The sequence below is a fragment of the Dendrobates tinctorius genome, unplaced genomic scaffold (assembly GCF_039654945.1).
Source record: "Dendrobates tinctorius isolate UK_male_01 unplaced genomic scaffold, ASM3965494v1 ptg000098l, whole genome shotgun sequence".
In the NCBI taxonomy this organism is placed as follows: Eukaryota; Metazoa; Chordata; class Amphibia; order Anura; family Dendrobatidae; genus Dendrobates; species Dendrobates tinctorius.
This window is the reverse complement of record NW_027361766.1, coordinates 19,703,829-19,724,106: the sequence shown is the minus strand read 5'-3', so window position 1 is coordinate 19,724,106 and position 20,278 is coordinate 19,703,829. Positions and strand designations below refer to the sequence as shown.

The following is a 20,278-nucleotide window of genomic DNA, read 5'->3' as shown; positions in this document are numbered from 1 at the left end:
CTGAATAAAGGAAATTATCTTTTTAAGAAAAGGACTCCTGTGCTGGAAAAATGTCTTGTTTCTACATGTCCCTGAAATATAATCAGGAGATGGAAAATGACTGTGTAAAGTGCCTTAGAGTATGAATATAGCCTATATTTTTAGTAGTAGGAATCTATGTCTATACATTTAATAATACTAAAAAGCATAATATATTTCTGAATATACTCAAAGTAAAGTACTGCAATTTTCAGCGTAGCAAAGCAGCATAATAAACAATGTTCGATTTACTGATTTACTGACTAATAAAGAAGTGAACCTGCAGTTATTTCCTAAGAAAACGTTCTGTTGCATGGCACTCTTTTCCATAGTGACATTACAGTGCCTTGCGAAAGTATTCGGCCCCCTGGAACTTTTCAACCTTTTCCCACATATCATGCTTCAAACATAAATATACCAAATGTAAATTTTTGGTGAAGAATCAACAAGTGGGACACAATTGTGAAGTTGAACGAAATTTATTGGTTATTTTAAATTTTTCTGGAAAGTCAAAAACTTAAAAGTGGGGTGTGCAATATTATTCAGCCCCTTTACTTTCAGTGCAGCAAACTCACTCCAGAAGTTCATTGTGGATCTCTGAATGATCCAATGTTGTCCTAAATGACTAATGATGATAAATATAGTTCACCCGTGTGTAATCAAGTCTCTTTATAAATGTGATAGTCTCAGGGTTCTGTTTGATGCACAGAGAACATCATGAATAGCAAGGAACACAACAGGCAGGTTCGTGATACTGTTGTGGAGAAGTTTAAAGCCGGATTTGGATACAAAATGATTTCCAAAACTTTAAACATCCCAAGGAGCACTGTGCAAGCGATCATATTGAAATGGAAGGAGTATCATACCACTGCAAATCTACCAAGACCCGGCCGTCCCTCTAAACTTTCATCTCAAACAAGGAAAAGACTGATCAGAGAGGCAGCTAAGAGACCCATGATCACTCTGGATGAACTGCAGAGATCTACAGCAGAGGTGGGACAGTCTGTCCATAAGACAACAATCAGTCATACACTGCACAAATCTGGCCTTTATGGAAGAGTGGCAAGAAGAAAGCCATTTCGCATAGATATCCATAAAAAGTGTCGTTTAAAGTTTGCAACAAGCCACCTGGGAGACACAAAAACATGTGCAAGAAGGTACTCTGGTCAGATGAAACCAAAATTGAACTTTTTGGCAACAATGTCAAACGATATGTTTGGCGTAAAGGCAACACAGCTCATCTCCCTGAACACACCATCCCCACTGTCAAACATGGTGGTGGCAGCATCATGGTTTGAGGCTGCTTTTCTTCAGCAGGGACAGGGAAGATAGTTAAAATTGATGGGAAGGTGGATAGAGCCAAATACAGGACCATTCTTGAAGAAAACCTGTGGAGTCTGCAAAAGACCTGAGACTGGGATGGAGATTTGTCTTCCAACAATGATCCCAAATTTAAGGCAAAATCTACAATGGAATGGTTCACAAATAAATGTATCCAGGTGTTAGAATGGTCAAGTCAAAGTCCAGACCTGAATCCAATCAAGAATCTGTGGAAGGAGCTGAAAACTGCTGTTCACAAATGATCTCCATCAAACCTCACTGAGCTCGAGCTGTTTGCCAAGGAAGAATGGGCAAGAATTTCAGTCTTTTGCTGTAAAAAACTGATAGCGACATACCCCAAGCGACTTGCAGCTGTAATCGCAATAAAAGGTGTCGCAACAAAGTATTAAGTTAAAGGGGCCGATTAATATTGCACGCCCCACTTTTCAGCTTTTGAATTTCCACAAAAATTTAAAATAACCAATAAATTTCATTCAACTTCACAACTGTGTCCCACTTGTTGTTGATTCTTCACCAAAAATTTACATTTGGTATCTTTATGTTTGAAGCATGATATGTGGGAAAAGGTTGAAAAGTTCCAGGGGGCCGAATACTTTCGCAAGGCACTGTATATATGCACTCTAGCTGACAGTTAATAACCTTTTGATATCAAATACATCAATTAATTAAAATACTTTTTTTGTATTATTACTTTGCAAATCACAGTAAAACAATGATGCTAAACAGTCCGTGTACAAGGGACATTTGTGGTGGCAAGGCACAGCATTGATGGGCTGACTTGCTGCCTAATTTTAAAATGCCATTGTGTTTAATATTATTTTTCTGGCTTCCAAAACTATTAAAGGTTAAAAAGTAAACACTCTATCCTATAAATTTCTGTAAAATAGTGTTAATGGTCATTTTTTACCTTAAGGTCCAACACTTATGTCCAGAGTGATTTGTTTCTTTCTGAATTGTGCGCATCACTCTTCATTATATATTCTGACATTATACAAAGTACAGTATTCTGTATGGTTTTGGGATACACGTTTCTATTGCAATGTGACATAAACTCTAGCGGTTAAATTTTAATCAATTTTAAAGGTCCAGTGTTGGATAACGGCTCCAAAAATATTTGTGGAAGCATATGCTTAGCTAATAAGGAGGATTACTCTTTTGACCCGTCCTCCATTAGCAAAAGCTGATAGTCACTTAGGACCATGTAGCAGGATAATGCCTCTGCATAAAGGACCTTTAAGCTATCTAATGTGAGTCAATTAATATTACGTTTTTTTTTCCAAAGACAGATCTTTATGTCTTGTCAATCGACCATTCAATAAAAGTAAGATGAGGTGGAGTTTGGTTCCTGGTCCCCCACTATTGTTATGAATAACGGGGGCACCTTCCACCTGTTTAATACAAGGATTGCCATTTTATGCTGGTTTCTACTAACTTTTCCCTATTTACTTCAAAATTATAATCAATCAAAAAGGTCAAATTTTTCTCATAATTCTTATGAATAAATACATTCAGATCCCTCTTTAGGTCCATGTATGAGTGATCATAGTCTTTTGAAATATACTGGAGACACCATTGTAGCACCATCAGACCACTACAATGTTTAATTGAAATTTTATAACTATAATCCATTAGATTCATCAATCTAGGAATCCTATTAAAGGGAATCTGTCAGCAGGTCTGTTTCTATGTAATCTGAGGACAGCATGAGGGGTTAAAACACTGAATTCAACGATGTGTCACTTATCAGGCTGTGTGCTGTTGTTTACTTAGAATGAAAGTTTTATTCCTAGGACATTACCATTGTTGTGACTAACTGCCACGTGCTAAGTTGTCCGACTACACCCCTCCTGTGATAAGCAGCTCATTGTAAATAGACAATGTACAATGCACATAGAGAGCTTGGTGTGGGTGGAGTTAGCTTTATGAGCTCTGCTACATTCTACATTTAAGAACTCTGATTGTGTCACAACTGCTGCACCCAGTGAACTAAGTGATACATCATTGCAATCAGGGTTTCCTTTCCTATATTATGCTGCACTCAGATGAGGTAGAAAAAACCTGGTGACAGATTCCCTTTAAGAATGAATCACAAAAAAGTGCACATTTAGAGTAATAATAAGTTCCTACTCCTCTTCTCAGAACATATTTTCCCTCATAGTTGTCTTCTTTCGTGAACATTCACCAGCAGATGAAGATTTAGGACTGCTAAATACCGGACTGGGGAAAAAGCCCTATTATTTTAAAGGGAATATATCACTTTCCAAAACTATATATGTATGTAGATCTTTCAAAGAAAAGTCCAGCAATACCTTTATATGACCAGTCCATTCCTCCATTACTGAAAAATCAGCGTTTGAGTTGTTCTGCAAAGCTGTCACTCCAGCTGTTTCCCAATCAGTGCTGCCTCCTACTGGCAGCCTCTATGCTGTGTGACTTCAGGCAAAGGGGCTTTCAGTCAAGAAGGAGGAGGAGGTGTCGCTGGTTGGGGAACAGAGCTGGAGTGACAGAGGCTTCTACCATAGCTCTTCAGCCTCATTTGCATAACATTTCAAACACTGATTTCTCAGTTACAGAGAAACGGACTGGTCAGGTAAAGATATTACGGGAGTTGTCCTTGAAAGAACTGCATGTGGTTATAAATAGTTTGAGGTAAGAAATGCTGCTGACAGATTTCCTTTAAGCTTTGACTTAAGGTACTGTCACACTTAGCGATGCACCAGCGATCCCGACCAGCGATATGACGTGGTCAGGATCGCTGGTGCATCGCTAAGTGGTCGCTAGTGAGCTGCCACACAGGCAGATCTCACCAGCGACATAGCAGCGGTCGGGGGTCGCTACTTACCTGTCAGACAAGGCGATCCTGAAGTCCTCCCGCCCGAGTCCACGCGTCGCTCGTCTCCACAGCAGGAGGCACAGCAGGAAGCTGACAACGAGAAACAGTCCTGGACGTTCTCGCGCGATCAGCGATGGACAGCGGGGAGCCGGTCGGAGGTAAGTATCACACATAGCGATATCGCTAGCAATATCGCCATAACGTCACAAAAACCAGTGACGTTATAGCGATATTGCTAGCGATATCGCTTAGTGTGACAGGCCCTTTACATTATGTCTGCAGTGTTATTGAGCAACATAATAAATGTTCCATAACACAAAGAGTGATTATCACACTAATACCACCAACCTGCCACTAGCTCAATTTACAGATCAATCCCAATGACTAGACTGGCACCAGCTGGCCACCTTACATGACCGCTTGCTTTACTGTAATGTGTCTTTCCATCTTCCGAGTGTTATGTCATGTAGGTTTATGATTGCCGATTGCATATTTTATAAGACTACATGTATATCTTATAGATCACATCCTTATGTATGTTTGTAAATCAGTATAATCGTTTTATAAGAAAGCCCTTTTGTTCCATTTCAGCCCTCATAATATACCGACCAGTTTCTCAACAGGACATACCCTACCTGCCAGACTAAAAGGACTCGGCTAATAAATTTGTTTCTAATTGACTATCTCCCTGGAGTGAGATGATGGGGGCTATTGATGCTGAGAGTACGCTCCCTCCTCCTCCCTTGTTAATCCCTTGTCATTGCTCCCTTGAGGGGTCGTTGAATCCATTACAGTAGGTCACACACTTTTCCTTTTTACAACAGTAAAATCTAGACCCCCAGTCTTTCATTTCACTCACTCTCTGCCTCTCCCCCTTATACTAAAAGGACATACTCATTTTGCTAAAGGCTCCTTATGGGATAGCAGGAAGATGCAAGCTCATTTACAGGCTCTTAGCAGATGAGGGCATAGCATATCCACAATGTCATCACTTATTTATAGGACAGCAACACACTCCATAATGAAGTACAAAATGAGGGTCCATTTAATACATGGACTAACGTTACAGAGCACTTATATTTCAATACAACTAACTGTTAAAAAGTCTAGAATCTTCAAGTAAGAAAATACAAGAATTATGCTTCCAACCTCCACGTCTTGAATCATGTATCATATAAATATAATTTCTCCATGACATCACAACCTACTCCTTCACTGGGGTGACGGCTTACATTTCTAATAATACAATAATTCTATTAGATACAGATAACTCTGACATTTGATAGATGAATTGAAAAGGAAGCCATATTTTAGGAAATGAAATGTCTCCCACACCCCATCTTACTAGAAGTTCTGCTATTAATTAGATTAAAGCAAGAAAGAGCTGCCACTTCAGGAACTTGGATTTTGAATTAACAAGACAATAATAGAAACTTAATGCAAGAAGGAATATGTATGTTGAGTGCCCAAAAGAGGGTCTCGAATTTAGGAACCCGATATAGTGCTCCTTGGCAAGTAGCATGTAAATCGCTGCGGGTCATGCTGCCCTATGTCTTGCCTCTCGGTACTTGCACCTCTGTCATGAGATACGGTTTTAGTAGTGATGAGCGAGTATACTCGTTGCTCGGGTTTTCCTGAGCATGCTTGGGTGTCCTCCGAGTATTTTGGCGTGCTCGGAGATTTAGTTTTCGTTGTCTTATCTGCATGATTTGTGACTTGTAGACAGGTTGAATACATGTGGGAATTCCCTAACAAACAGGCATTCCACACATGTATTCAAGCTGTCTAGCAGCTGCAAATCATGCAGATAAGGCAACAATAACGAAATCTCCGAGCATGCCAAAATACTCGGAGGACACCCGAGCATGCTCGGGAAAACCCGAGCAATGAGTATACTCACTCATCACTAGTTTTTAGCGCTAAACATAAAGAACTAAATCAATAAAGCACAGATCAATAAAAATGTAAATGATCTAGATGTTTCTGGACGTTCTCAGATTCGGTAATATGCATGTTTATGCCTTGATCATAAGAGCACATTTTGTTCTATACGTCCTCTCACTAATCCCATTAAATAACACTACAGTCAACCACTCCTCAGCCTGAATGGCTGATAACAGATAACAACTGCTCAGCACATGGAGATATGACTTAAAGGGGTTTTCTCATCTTCTTTCTTCAAGAGCACAACACTCTCCTGCCTCATGTCTTCCTGCTTGCCAAAGTGTGGTGTGCTCCTGTAGATTGACAGTTTGGTCCAGCGGCATGGGCGCCCCAATGCTATGAACTGCACGCTATTCTATGCTTTGGATCTCCAGCATCTGAAGAGCACCTGCATGCTCTACAGCTATCAGTAGTGCTTACAAGTTCTAAAGGAAAGAGCTTGTTAGCGTGTGTTCCTTGCCTAGCAAACTACTGAGGTTTAAAATGATGGCAGAATGAGCCTAGGGTCTTAAAGTGAACCTGACGCCTGATATAGCATGTATCAAGGACTGGCTAAATGATCTCAGCCACGTATGTCTGATGCTGTTGAGTTTCAGAGAAAAACATATTTTAAAAGCTGACAACTTTTAAAAGCTACTTTTTAAGCTTCTCCCTGCCCGCTGCCCTGGTCAGACAGATCTCTCCTTCTGCGTGTGTATGGGGAGAGACCTGCAAATTGTCTCTTCAGAGAGGAAGAGGACTAGAACTCTACTGCCACTTATTAGAAGTATCAATCCTAAAAGTCAACATTGACCCTTTAACGAGTCTTGCCACATGACAGGATAAAAGCCAAAATCTCAATCTGCAGACACTGTGTTTCGTAGTACTGCCCCTCATTAGTCCAAAGTCTGAGATCTGGTTTGGCTGGGTGAGAGGCGTCTGACCAGGATCCAAGGGGTAACGTTTATTCTTGAGGAGACTGACATGTCGAGAGACCTGTCACTCCAGGACAGCAGGCAGGGAGAAGCTGTCATGGACCCGCCTGTTCATCTAGCCTCCAGGGCGGTTCAGTGCCTGGGACTTTTAAAATATATTTTCCCTTATTTCTAGTAATGATTCTTTAGGAATATAGCATAAGGTGCCATGAAAGTAAATAAAAAAGATGTGGAAAAAGAGCACTGGAAAGTTTTTCACCAGTAACTTTTCCTTTGTACATATTGCATGAATCTGCTTGGAGAAGTTTCAGACACACCGAGGAACCAATATCGTCTAAGGGAATGATACGTGTATTCTTTGTATAGAGTAATGATGTACAGATTAGATCACACGGGAGCAGGGAAATATTTTGACTACAAAGAAATGAAGGATGGCACTCACCGTTCGAATGTGAAAGGCTTTATTCAGGAATAAAAAACATTGGCACGGGACACATGTGTTGAGTACGAACTACGTCCTATCAGGACCCACCCGTTGAAGCGCAGCAGCGCAAAACGGCCATAGTCCATACTCAACACATGTCTCCCGTGCTGATGTTTTTTATTCCTGAATAAAGCCTTTCACATTCGAACGGTGAGTACCATCCTTCATTTCTTCATAGTTGGATTTTCTATTTGTTGTTTCTTGGATTGAGCACCCGTTCTAAGGGTTTTTTTTGTCGCTATAAGTGTGTGTGTGATTTGACCTCTAGGATTCAAGATTGAGGTCGAGGTGGTGCAGCAGTGCTAAGTTCTCTCTTTTCTTGTTTGGAATCTGCAGAGTTATATTTCTCCAACAATCAGACAATGATCTATAGGCAAAGTATGAAGCTCTGTAGATCAGTGATCCTCATACTTGCAAGCATTAAATGAAATATGTGTGCACAGGGCTTTTATTGATGGCGCATGAAGGTTATGCTGGACCACAAGTCACATACAATAAAAAATGTCTGTTACCCCCTGACTCATAGGAGCCATAAAAGCCAAACATAAGTACCAGGAATTAGCTGCTAATAATGTTCCACAGGAAGACACAATCTTCTATGTTCGCAAAATACAGGATGGAACATGCAGCCGAATTCTATCACATATTGCACCAAACTACGTATCCTGAAGTATTATATATGTTAGACACTTTGTATATCAAGTTATGGGAAACATTTAGACAACAGATAAACATAATGTCATTATCTGCACAAAATATACAGAGGGATACACCTTTTTTTTTTTTTTACACATTGTCCAATAATACATGAACTCCATAGATTGTAAGCTCTTGTAATGATTGATTTTGTTTCTACATGTGTTGCAAAATATGTAGATGTAAATAAAGATTGTTAATAATAATTATGAAGTAGGTTAGGAAATGCTTCTAGTTTGTCTATCAAGTTAAGACGGATGTTTAATTCTACTTGTTAAATTAAGAAAAGCTTTCACCAGCTCATGAATTCCTGCAGCATGTTATTGATAGATCTCTATGCCCGCAGTTTCATTGATACTCTAAGGAATATCATATGTCAAGCTGTGCATAGTATATAGAGAGTAGGCATGGAAAATAAGCTGAAAACCATGAAATGTCCCCATGTTTTCCTTTTATATATTTTTTTCCTTTATATTTTTTTTCAGTATTTTTTAAGGAGAGTTTGGGTAAAGTCAGTAACAATGTATGGCAATATTATTGGCTGAGCTCAACCAGAAAATTCAATCAAGAAAAATAAAGATCTGGTCATTTAGCAGAACCTGTAAGCTTCGAAAGTGTATAGCAAACCACAGTGATCAATACCTTAATAACTGCACCTTGAAGAGACTAAAATGTTAAAAAAATGACTGTACCATGTGGATCAAAAATCATCCATAAGATATACAACAGTATTAATAGATGTATGTGGTATCGACAAAAGCATAGTAAAGAAGAGACATAGAACCCCAACAAATCAGTAATACATAAAAATATACATTTTATTAATCACACATGAATATGCATTAGTACATAAAGTGTACAAAATAAAATAAAAGAAAGTGGAATTTAAAGAGACTACAAGGCAAAGATGTTAAGGTTGGGAAGCACAGTGCTGCGGTACTCGCAGGTAGAAATATACAAATACATAATGTGAAATACAGCAGCAGTGTACTCAATATGTACTAATGACACAAAACGTCATGTCACACAATGTAGCACAGATGGTGAATATGGAATATAGCCTGTAACTCGTGAGGGTGACGTACACTGTCCAGATATCATTAACAACATAAAAATAGCTAGATCAGGTCAGGGTGGTAGCCATACTGCGAGGAGAAACCACTCGAAATAAATATATGTATATGTTATGTTCTCTTTGTCGATAATGGATCAAAATGTAATGTTCCTAGTCAGAGGAATCTTATTATAGGGACTATGCCTATTATTATGATTTAAATCAAATAAATCTGGAAAGACAGTTCACAATGGTCATTGTGGTTTGGTCCTGATAAAGAAGTTTGGAAACCTTGAAACGCGTTGACACAATAAACTGCATTCATGCTTTAACCATATGTGTGACCACACCTTTGAACCTTGGGCAGCTTGGACTCTGAGCCACCATATTCCTCTTTCTCTGCATGGCAATTATGATTTTTAAGATGTGTCTATCAGTGAAGTACCGAAGACAAGGCAGTGGAGATACAAGTCAGAGTTGGAGCTGGTTTTACATGGAGTAGGTAGAAAGGTATCACATCTGACTTCAACTTAAAAAAAAAGTTACTTTGTATTAAGGTTGTATAATTATTAATTAACTTTCAGAGGAATATATTAGATTAGAAATATTAGTAGCATAAAGATATTTTATGTTCCATCAATCTAATAGCCTTATTTTTTTTTATTTAAAGACAAAAAATTCCAATGACAACCAGGGTGATAGAAAATCGGTTATCGTATCTCTTGTGTTCCCTCCTGTCCCTTATACAAGGTATCTTTATGCTACTCCAAGGCCCTTAAGTAAAAATGTTAGTGAATAACATTTGTTATTACTAATTATTGGCCATTTAGGAAAGAACTGGAGTTTAAGTCAGAGTGCGAAAAAGTAACTTTGGATTATCAACTCTACAAGGCTGAGTAAAGATCAGCAGTGGTGAGGCGCTGGGCCCTCACGACTCTCTAGGATGAGGTCCTGTTCTGGACATATACTGTATTCACTTACTTGTTATTAACTACCCTTAAAAGAATCTGGAGACACACTGAATGCCAATAGTAAGCCAAGGCTGTCAGAACATTTCCATAGCTTCTCTTCATTTTGGAGAACCATGACTGAGCAATCATGTCCAGGACCAAAAGTGTTCTGAACTCTAGGGCAATAATCAGACTTTCCAGTGTTTACTGAATTTATATGTTCTCACCATGTTTGCACGTGATCCCTCTGTATTTTCTCTCATGGTCTTAAATCATATTGATAGGTTAATTGGGGTTTCCAGACAATGAAATTGATTTTTGAAAAAGGTATTTCTGTGTTTAACCAAGTGCCTCCGAGTACTTTATCCACTGCCACTGCAGGAGTAGCAATTTTGAGCTCCTGTGTTCTATAATATCCATCATATCTAGCACTGACTTTTCAGCCAACACTATATCACCCTGACCAAGCACCCTTGAAATCTGTTAGCCTGTCTACACTTTCTTCATACTCCAAAATCCAAGCGCTGAGGAAATCTAATTACGGAGTATCCGCCTTTGTTGTGATGTCCCTTACATTTCTCAAGTTATAACAGAAGGACAAGAAAAACTTGTAGGACATAACAAAATGTCAGAAAATTGCAGAACTGGTGCATCCTGTGTGAGCGTAACAGTACTTTTTAGGGACTTTAAGTGTATAAAAAAAAACTTATTTTTGCAGGTACAGGAGAGGATTTTATTAAGAAATAGTGCTTTAATTAGCTTTCTATGAACATTGATTAAAATGTGAGAGTGTTTGAGGGAAATTATAAACTGAACCCCTTTACCAGATAAGAATAGCAAGGACACATGGTGTCTTATGAAGGGCATGCTGACAATTGTTATATATTGCATTGATTTCAATGAAAGAACTGTAATTTTAAGTTGTCTGCTTTTATGACAGCAAGATAATTTACCTTGCATAGTGTTCCTTCTAAGTTATTACATGTCTGTATAGACTTCCATGGTTTGATTTAGCATAAAAGATTTTAGCTGCCAATCTAATTGCTCTTTATAAAAGTGATAAAAAAGATTAAAATTCTTTTTTGTCATCTGGGAAAAAAAAATCAATCTGTTCTTTGCCAAATTAGGCTTGGAAAACTTTGACCCGCAGTAAAATGTATATTTCTAAATTGACATGAAATATCTTTAAGTGATTAAAAATATTAAATGGATTTGCATTAATGAACAGTATAAAAGATATCAGCCGCGGGTTAGTTGGACCTATAACTTAACCACCATACATCATCTCATTAAGGCACATCCCTAATTAATTTCTATGATCTCATCTGAGATTACGAGACGTTACTTAGAGTGTAATGAGAAAGATGAGCAGGTCTGACTTATGGTTTTCCATTAGTGTTTGTTGAAGTTATAGATGACACTCGACCCTGTATCTTCTCTATCAAACACCACAGAACGTATCCCACTACCATTATAGTCCATCTCATCTCAGGACACATTACAAAGTATCCTTTTAAAATGATTAAAATAAAGCAAAGTGAGTGCCTTTGTTACTCACTTAGGGTTTGTGACCAATCACTGACATTTATGAAAGATTTAAGATAGTCAAATATTTGTCATTCATCACAGATATTGGATCAAGTTTAGGAGGGAGCTTTAATGGTGAATTTGTGGGTAATAGTTCTTAGTTAATTCAAATATGTCCATTGTGGAGTCATTTGGAAACATGTGAGATGAGAGATGTGCTTATATTATATGTGCACTTAGGATAATTTTAGGAATTCTTTTTAGACAATTTTGTAAAATATTTTTTACTAATGAATTCAGAGACTATGATATCCTTGGGATAGCTAGGGTGCTAGATCTTGAATCGTTGGACACCTGACATAGATACATTGTGGCTCCACCAAGTGCCAGGTTGATGTGCTATTATATGGCCCATAAGCACTTTATTGTTATAAATTATTTAGACTATACTTGAAAATGGAAGATGTTTTATGTCAAAGACAATTCTATTGTCTACCGGCAGGAAGTTTTCATCCACTGTTTCAGTTGTCATTGGTGAACTATTGATTTTTTTTGTTGGACTTGCAGGTAACAGGCTGATCAATACATGTGCAGAACAAGCAATTGATTTTTTTGAACTTGAATCTGCTTTTTTTTCTTTAGTATCTACTCATCAATAAAAGACAAATCAGATGGAAAATTTGGGCTTTGACCTGAGTTATGAAATGTTTTCTTTCACTCAAGGTCTACTATTGTACCTGTCTTAGATTCACACGTGTCAGTTATACCGTATCAGAAAATCCAATATATATTACTCCATTCTAGAATCAGTTATATAGGTTGCAATATTTGTGACATGTTCTCCGCAAAATGCAGAGATTTGGGTAAAATTTTAGATTACAGAGCTGTTTAAAATAATTTTATCAAATAGAAGATTTTTTTTGACAATGGTACATTTTTTTAAATTTTTGTAGAGTTTAGCAGGAAATAAAGATTTTAACCTATCTCAACCTAGCTGATGTACCTGATATCAAAATTGTAATTTCCGAATTGAATCATGCCACTTAGCTCTTCTGCAGGGATCTCCAAGCTGTGGCTCAGGAGCCACATGTGACTTGTGGGCCCATGATGTGTGTCTTGCGGGTGTCTGCCAGTTGGGTCCATTAGCACCAGCTATAAAAAGGTTTCCCGATGGTGTCTCGTGTCAGTGGGAGGATATATATATACATATATATATATATATATAGCTGGATATATATAGCTGGATTCAATAGTGTGGTAGGAATGCTAGATGCGAGAATAATGAATGGAGGTAATGTGGGAAGGGGACTACGTATGTATGCTGCTTATAATCGAGGGAGGCACAAGATCTAGGTGTACTTTGTGTGGTGAAGCTTTGGCTGTCATTATACCAGCAATGAGGACTATGGGTATCTCTATGGTGTTGGGTGCGTTTCTGGATGTCACTTGACAGGGTGCTCTGGATGTAGCTCATGTCCATCTCTTGGGGTGAAATATGTCTCTCAAGATAAAGGTTGGGGACTACTGCTCTACTACAATAACAGAAGCTCTACAAGAATTATTGTGACCCTCTGACAATTATGGCACATTTCAGCTAACCTTAGTGAAATCAGTAGCACCCATTGGTTTGCTTAAATTTTGGTCATTGTTGAAAGCTTCCCATGTACTGTAAGGTGTATTTCCTAAAGCTATGGTCAGCGTCCAGTCCTGATTTACGAGAAAAGTGCAGTATCGCATAATAGCCTTGAATTTCTCCAAGTCATTGACATATCTGGTATTTCCAACACTTCAGATCACCATACATGGTCCATGTTTTGGCATTTATGTAATATTAAACAAATACATCATGACTTGATGTATCGGCTTAATAACAATCACACCTTTTTTTGCACAGGTTTTGAGGTCCCAGAGATGAGAAATCAATAATAGAAGCCATATGCAAATCAGGCTGGAAGTGTGCTGGGGCGTGTCTTGGGCACTTGAACTGTGTTTTTTTTTTTGCCAAGTGCATTGACACCCCCCAGAGCACTTTCCTCCTGATTTACATATGGCTTTTATGCTAAATTTCTAATCACTAGCACATTTGATGAGGTATGATAGTCATTGAAGGACAAGTGCCTATATAACCATACCACTAATTCCAAAGGACATGTGATAAGGACATGTTCCGTTAAAATCATATGTAGAAAGCAACTCTGCTGCGTACCATATTTTTCAGACTATAAGACGCACCGGACCATAAGATGCACCCCAAATTTTGGTGTGGAAAATAGCTGAAAAAAGATTTTATAAGATGGGGGTACGTCTTATTGTCCGAATTTAAGGTATCTTACCTGAGGACCGGCGGTGGTAGAGCAGGGGTTGACAGGAGCCATGGTCCCTTCCTCAGGAAGCCGTCAGCGGCAGAAGTGGGGCAATGCTGCAGTCCCGGGGTGCGATGCTGCGGGTCGTGTCGGCGGTGAGGCAGAGCATGGAGAAGGGTCTCTTCCTCAGGATGCCAGCGGCAGAAATGTGGCGATGCTTTGAGCAGAGCTGAGTGCATCACCGGTTTTTCGGCAGCCAACATACTGAGGCCACGCGTGCGCAGATTGAGATCTCGGTGTTCCTCAGCTTCAGGAAAATGGCCACCGAGATCTCAATCTGTACACGCGTGGCCTCTGGTGGCCATTTTCCTGAAGTCGAGGGCCGGTGTCCACGGCGAGCTGAGCCGAGTGCATCACCAGTTTCTCGGCGGCCATCTTCATGAGCCTACGTGTGCACAGATTGAGATCTCTGCGTCCCTCGGCTTCAGGAAAATGGCCGCCGAGATCTCAATCTGCGCACGCGCCACCTCTGGTGGCCCACAGCTTCAGGAAGATGGCCACAGGGAAACCGATGATGCACTCTGCTCTGCTCACCATGGACACCGGGCCGCGGCGTCACCACATTTCTGCTGCCGGCATCCTGAGAAAGGGACCCTGCTCAGGTGCACTCGGTCGGCACCGCCCACTGCCTCAGCATCGCCACAGCATCTCCACACCTCTGCCTCCAGTTCCGCTGCTACACCACTGCCGCAACCTGCCGGTAAGCCTGCGTTTGGACTATAAGACGCACCCCCCATTTTCCTCCCAAATTTTTTGGGTAAAAAGTGCATCTTATAGTCCGAAAAATACGGTAATTGGTGAAGCCAGGTGGTCTTCTACTATTTATTTCTACTGTTATAGTCCTGTGATCGTTGCCAGCAAAAAGAACTTAGTTTTCTCTTTAATTAAATTGAACATTTCATACCGCTTCTCTGACTTCTTCCTTTTTCATTTTACTCATGAAAAACCTGCACTTTCAGATTTTAAAATGCATTTTTTACTTGTGACTCGGGCACTTAAAATAACGAACCTAAAATTGCAAAGCATGGTTCATTACTTTTTAACATTCTGCTCCTACTACTGTGGGCTGGAGTTTCATTTGTCTGATTTTCAATAGAAGCCACGTTTGCAGCTTGCTAAATTACTAGTCAATAGGAAGAAATATAGAAGTCTCGTAAGCCACTCTGCTTTATAGCAAACACTATTGCACCTCACTGACCCCATTTCTAACCATGAATAAAATCACATAGCTTCTTTGTCTCTGCCTATATATGTAGTCTACATGTGATATAATATTATACGACACTGCAGCATTTAATTTAATACATTATTACATTTTCTGTTATTCTACACCTGGGATCCATAGATTGTATATGGATCAAGATCAGTAGTAAGATAAGGTCAATACAGATGTGTGTGGTCCGATACAGGACTCGTTCACTTGCCAGCTACACTGAGTATTTGTCCACTTCCTAAGCTGCTTCTAATACAGCATCCATCACCCCAGGCTACTTATACTCAGGGTATGCTGCAACAGATGGGTCAAAAACCATCAAGGGCCAAAAGAACAAATGAAATGAATGAATCTGCTGTGCTCAGATGAAACGTGCATTTGGGAAGCATTTAATTCCTTGAAAATGACTTTCAATTAAAAAAAATTGAAAATATGAGGGTTTGATCTAATTATAGTAGAAAACTACTTGCCTTATCGTGGCAGATGTATCAACTTACACACAAATAATAATGCATGTGTTTTACAAGCTACATCTGTTACTTTTGCTTTCTGAGCTTTTATGATACATTGCAGAACGGACATTGTGATGTATAGTGTGTATCAGAGGCAGCTTACAGTATTTCCATTTATTTCTATTGAAATGAAACATACCTTAAAAAATTATATATATTTAAATACAAACATTGTAAAAAAAAAATTAATTAGAAAGGATACAACTCCTAAAAAGCAGAGGAGACATTCGTCTATAAATGCCTATCTAATAAAAAGAAAAGTTGGAGGTGTCCAAAGCTCAGTTAGCAGTTTGTGCGCTTGAAGCAAGGCTTGTGAATCCAAGAATATATTGCAACTGACTATGTGCCAAGTTGGTGGCTTCCAAAACATCATTGATGTTCAGCTTCTAGTAGTAAATCTCATTTATGGAGCTTCCATTGAACAACGCATTTTAGGGATTTGAACCCATTTCTAGAGTTTGCAGAAAGAGGGATGCTTGTAAGATTATAAACTTGATAAAGGGAAATAAATCCTCAAAACAAGTTGTTTATGGAAATGTAGTATATTAGATTCTACTTTATTACTGGCTGTTGATGCCTTTGGTATTTTAGAACCCACAGAGATTGCATCTAAGCAATTGCCACATATTATTGTATTCATATTGTTCCCTTTGAAAGGTTGGCACCCTGAGCCCCGAGGAATCCAGACACTAGCTATCTACATCCATACATTAGTTACACTTTTCAATAGTGTTGTGCCTGTTCTTGTACAACCCTTTTAAGAGAGCACCCACCTTCAACATTTTATAATCATTTTATCTTTTTAATACGTACTAACCCAATGTAGTGCCCATTTCTGTCCTTTTTGTTTCTACATGCCATTTCTGATGTGAATTAGGGCTTATCTCTTATAGTAAAGGAATGCATTATTCTTATAAGGATGTATTACTTTACTCTTTAATATATTGTGAAGTAAGCTACATGGTAATTGGTGCAGCTTTGGGGGGCTGGGAAACCGGCTTTCTTTAAGGAAACAGCTGTGTATGGAGTCTTATAGGTAATGGTCTATTGGAAAAGAAATAATTAGCAAATACATTGTTACATTTTTATTTTATGACAAGAAGATGGTTGGGTTTTACAAGCTACAAAAACAGTAAATAACTGCAGCTAAACGTCTCTATTTCCCTTCTTCATGAGTTTTCATTCCTGGTACCTATCTATTATTTTAGAATCCCGATGTAGCTGATATTTGACTTTTCAACTATTTGGCTCTCAAAACTGCACAAAAGTTTTAGCCAATTTATAGAACAGTTGCCAACAATCAAGTAAGACTTTGGTCCTTCTCTTTAGAAATTAACAATACAAGAGTATTTAGGAACCACAAAACGGATATCATTCACAATATATTTCACCAAATTTACAAACGTTGTGTGTATCATAAGAACAAAGATACCGGCAGCAGCTCTGAGTAGGCAATTTGATGCTGAGGCCAGAGGAAGGCAATCTATGCATTTAGAGCAATCTGGTCATAAACCCATCCTCACCACATTAGCCTACATTGTGCATCTCTTAGACATTCTTATGGAGTCAAAAGTCAGGCCGTGACTTCTGTATACTACCATTTATATTACTTACTTCTTTTTCCTATATCTCTTCTATCTAAGTTTGTTTTCAACTTGTTATTGTGCTGTCTTACCTTTCTTCACTGATCCACACAGTTTCATCCACACCTTGGGCCTACTCAATACATAGCTCATATGGACGCTTTATGACAGGGATACAAACATTTATATTGTTTTTTACATATCAATGAATTGTATTTTATGTGACATTCTTAATGTAAAGACTTCCATCCCTACTGATTCTAGAAATCTGCAGATGGTAATTGCCAGTTCCTCACAGCTTTATTATAATACTTCTTATAGAGTATCTCCGCTTGAGAATAGCCTCCGAACAAGTAATTAGTAACTAGAATCACTTGAGTGTATGCAATTTTTTACAGATTTTCTGGACCTCATTGTCACACAGTTGTCATACTATGAAGTCACCCAAACTCTAGTTGTGAGTTTAGACTTCCATGCAGTACAACCAGCATCATATCCTAACCGTCCTGCCTCGCAGTCGCTGTTCTTAAGGCCATGCTGAAGAACCTAAGACTATTGTTAGCATATCTACTAAGGCTAATACATAGACTCAGCAGTCTGTGCCTTCTTGCTTCTAGGTATTTTGCCAAGACTTGGATTCCTGTACACCGCCGGACACTTAGCCTTCGGATGCAAACCTTTACATATGAATATGTATGATACTGTAAGACACAATTTCAAGACAAATTCTTCTAACAAACTAGGTGTCCCGCAATGGTATGTGCACATCACTAATAATAATAATAAAAAAAAATCTAAGTAGCCTATAAACAAATGATTAAATGGCAGCCTTATCTAGTGATGCAAAATAAACCATACCTGAATTAAAAAAGACAGGTGCCAATGCCACAGCAGCGGGTACTTCTGTCGCTCTCTTCACATCACATACAAAATCTGCAGCAAGGAGGGAGGGTGCAGGTTCAGTGCTGTGGATAAATATGTGTGTGTATCAGGATGCTGCAAGCTGACTGCATCAGTATACGCTCCTCCTCTCTCTCCTTCTCTCACTCTCTCTCTCTTCTCTCCCTCCCTTTCTCCTCAGTCTCCCTCCCTTTCCCTCTGGAGTCCTCCCTGAGAGGGCAGGGGCACAGACACATTGGCAGATGCACAGACGGTGCCAGGTTTCTTTGCACTGGTACATTATACAGTAGATAAATGTAGACATTCTCCTGTTGTGTCATCCTATTACTGGGATTGCCATATGCTCCCTAACATTGCATGACAGCCATGTATTTCATGCTGCAGTCATTAAACGGAGTAGAGCCGAGTTTCTCGGGTGCAGCGGTCATGTAGTTGGGATTTTGCAAAAGTCACTTTGATATGATAATGTGTGATTTAAAGCGCACAGTCCAGGAGTGTAGGAAATCTGCTACATTATCTTTCATGTCGTTTTCCAGATTTATGTTAATAAACTTTAATCGCTGTATAGTGAAAAGTTTTGTGACTTTTTACACACTTTATACACTTCATACTCTTATACACTTTATAAATTATAATCCTTGTTGTCTTCAAGCTACCAGCTTATTCTCAGTGAGAGGGAACCTTCTTGTTAACATTTAAAGCCTTCAAATCTTTATAGATCTAACCAGACCCTGACTGGTCCACAGGTGAACTGGTGTATCCCCCGGAGGGCCCCCATGCAGGAGTGAGCGCTCCTATATGAGCAGTATATGGTACAATACACTTTATGTACAAAGTCCACATCTCTTCCTTCATTTACCAAACTACCCAGTTTATTATCTAGAAGCACAGATAGGGCCAGACTGGCCATCTGGCAATTCTGGCAAATGCCAGAAGGGCCTGTCTGGTTGTGGGCTGCCTTGTCTGCTACATTGCTAACAGAATCGGTGTTCTCAAGACACCCATACAGTTAAGAGTTGTGACGGAGCACAAAGTCACTGACTCCATCACTTATCCCAGCAGGCCACGGGTATCATTAGAAACACTGGTATTGTAGTAAATTTTGCTTTCCTCTATCCAGGGTAATGTAGGGAAGGTGACCTGATGGATGGACTTGTCTGTAGGGAAAAGGGACGGTTTGTGCACTGTAGACGGATGGTTGTAATGACAGAAGGGAAACAGCTGGGAAAAGTGTAGAATGAGTGCAGTACCTTAGTTTGACCACAAGATGGCAGGGGGGAGCGTGAGTACAGGACTTGACAGCAGCTTATGGCTTTAGAAACCGCTTAGTCATGGGGGGCGGGGAGACAGGAACCCAGGAGGGGATTTCCCGAGCAGGGAGATAAATAGGACAGGACGGGGTTCCAGAGGGTTCCAGTCCTGGGAGGAGCTCAGGAGGAGAAGAGACAGTGAAGGAGAACGAACAGTAGCAGAGAGCTCGACCAGGGGACTGAGGAGAAAAGAAGTCAGGGGGGTGGCCCCAACACGAAGAACCGCAGAACAGACGAGGCCCCGGGGGTACCAAATTGACGACGGACTAGTGAAGCGCTGGCGGTAGATAGGCCTAGGGCAGCCCCAAGGAAAGAGCCGCGAGGAACGTCACTACGACAGAAGGAAGGTGCAGGTACCCGGGCCGGAATACGGAGAGCTGTAAAGGTGCTGCGGTGTATTGCTACGGTCGTCAGGAGGACGGCCAATAAACTCGGACCTGTTGTACCTGAAAATCTGCCTCCGTCTCGTCTCTGTGACATCTGTGCGTGGTAAGCAGTGGATCACCCCCCAATCTGGCCCTTACTAAAGTAATATTAGTAATGTATCCCATCTGGTGCTTGGGGACTGGGACAGCATGGGCCTGTGTGATTTCAAATCCCACGGCTGAATTTCAACCCCAATCCGTACCTGAGCAC

The 20,278-nt window shown here is 39.7% G+C and overlaps 1 protein-coding gene across 1 annotated transcript in view; it reads right to left on the bottom strand.

Moving 5' to 3' along the window:
- CNTN2 (contactin 2) overlaps positions 1 to 18,465 on the bottom strand; it is a 73,440-nt gene extending 54,975 nt beyond the window's left edge. The window contains exon 1 of the mRNA XM_073587193.1: positions 18,291 to 18,465. The gene's annotated coding sequence lies outside the window, so the exon portion shown is untranslated. The remainder of the gene's footprint in view (positions 1 to 18,290) is intronic.
- Between the last annotated feature and the right edge of the window lie 1,813 nt (positions 18,466 to 20,278).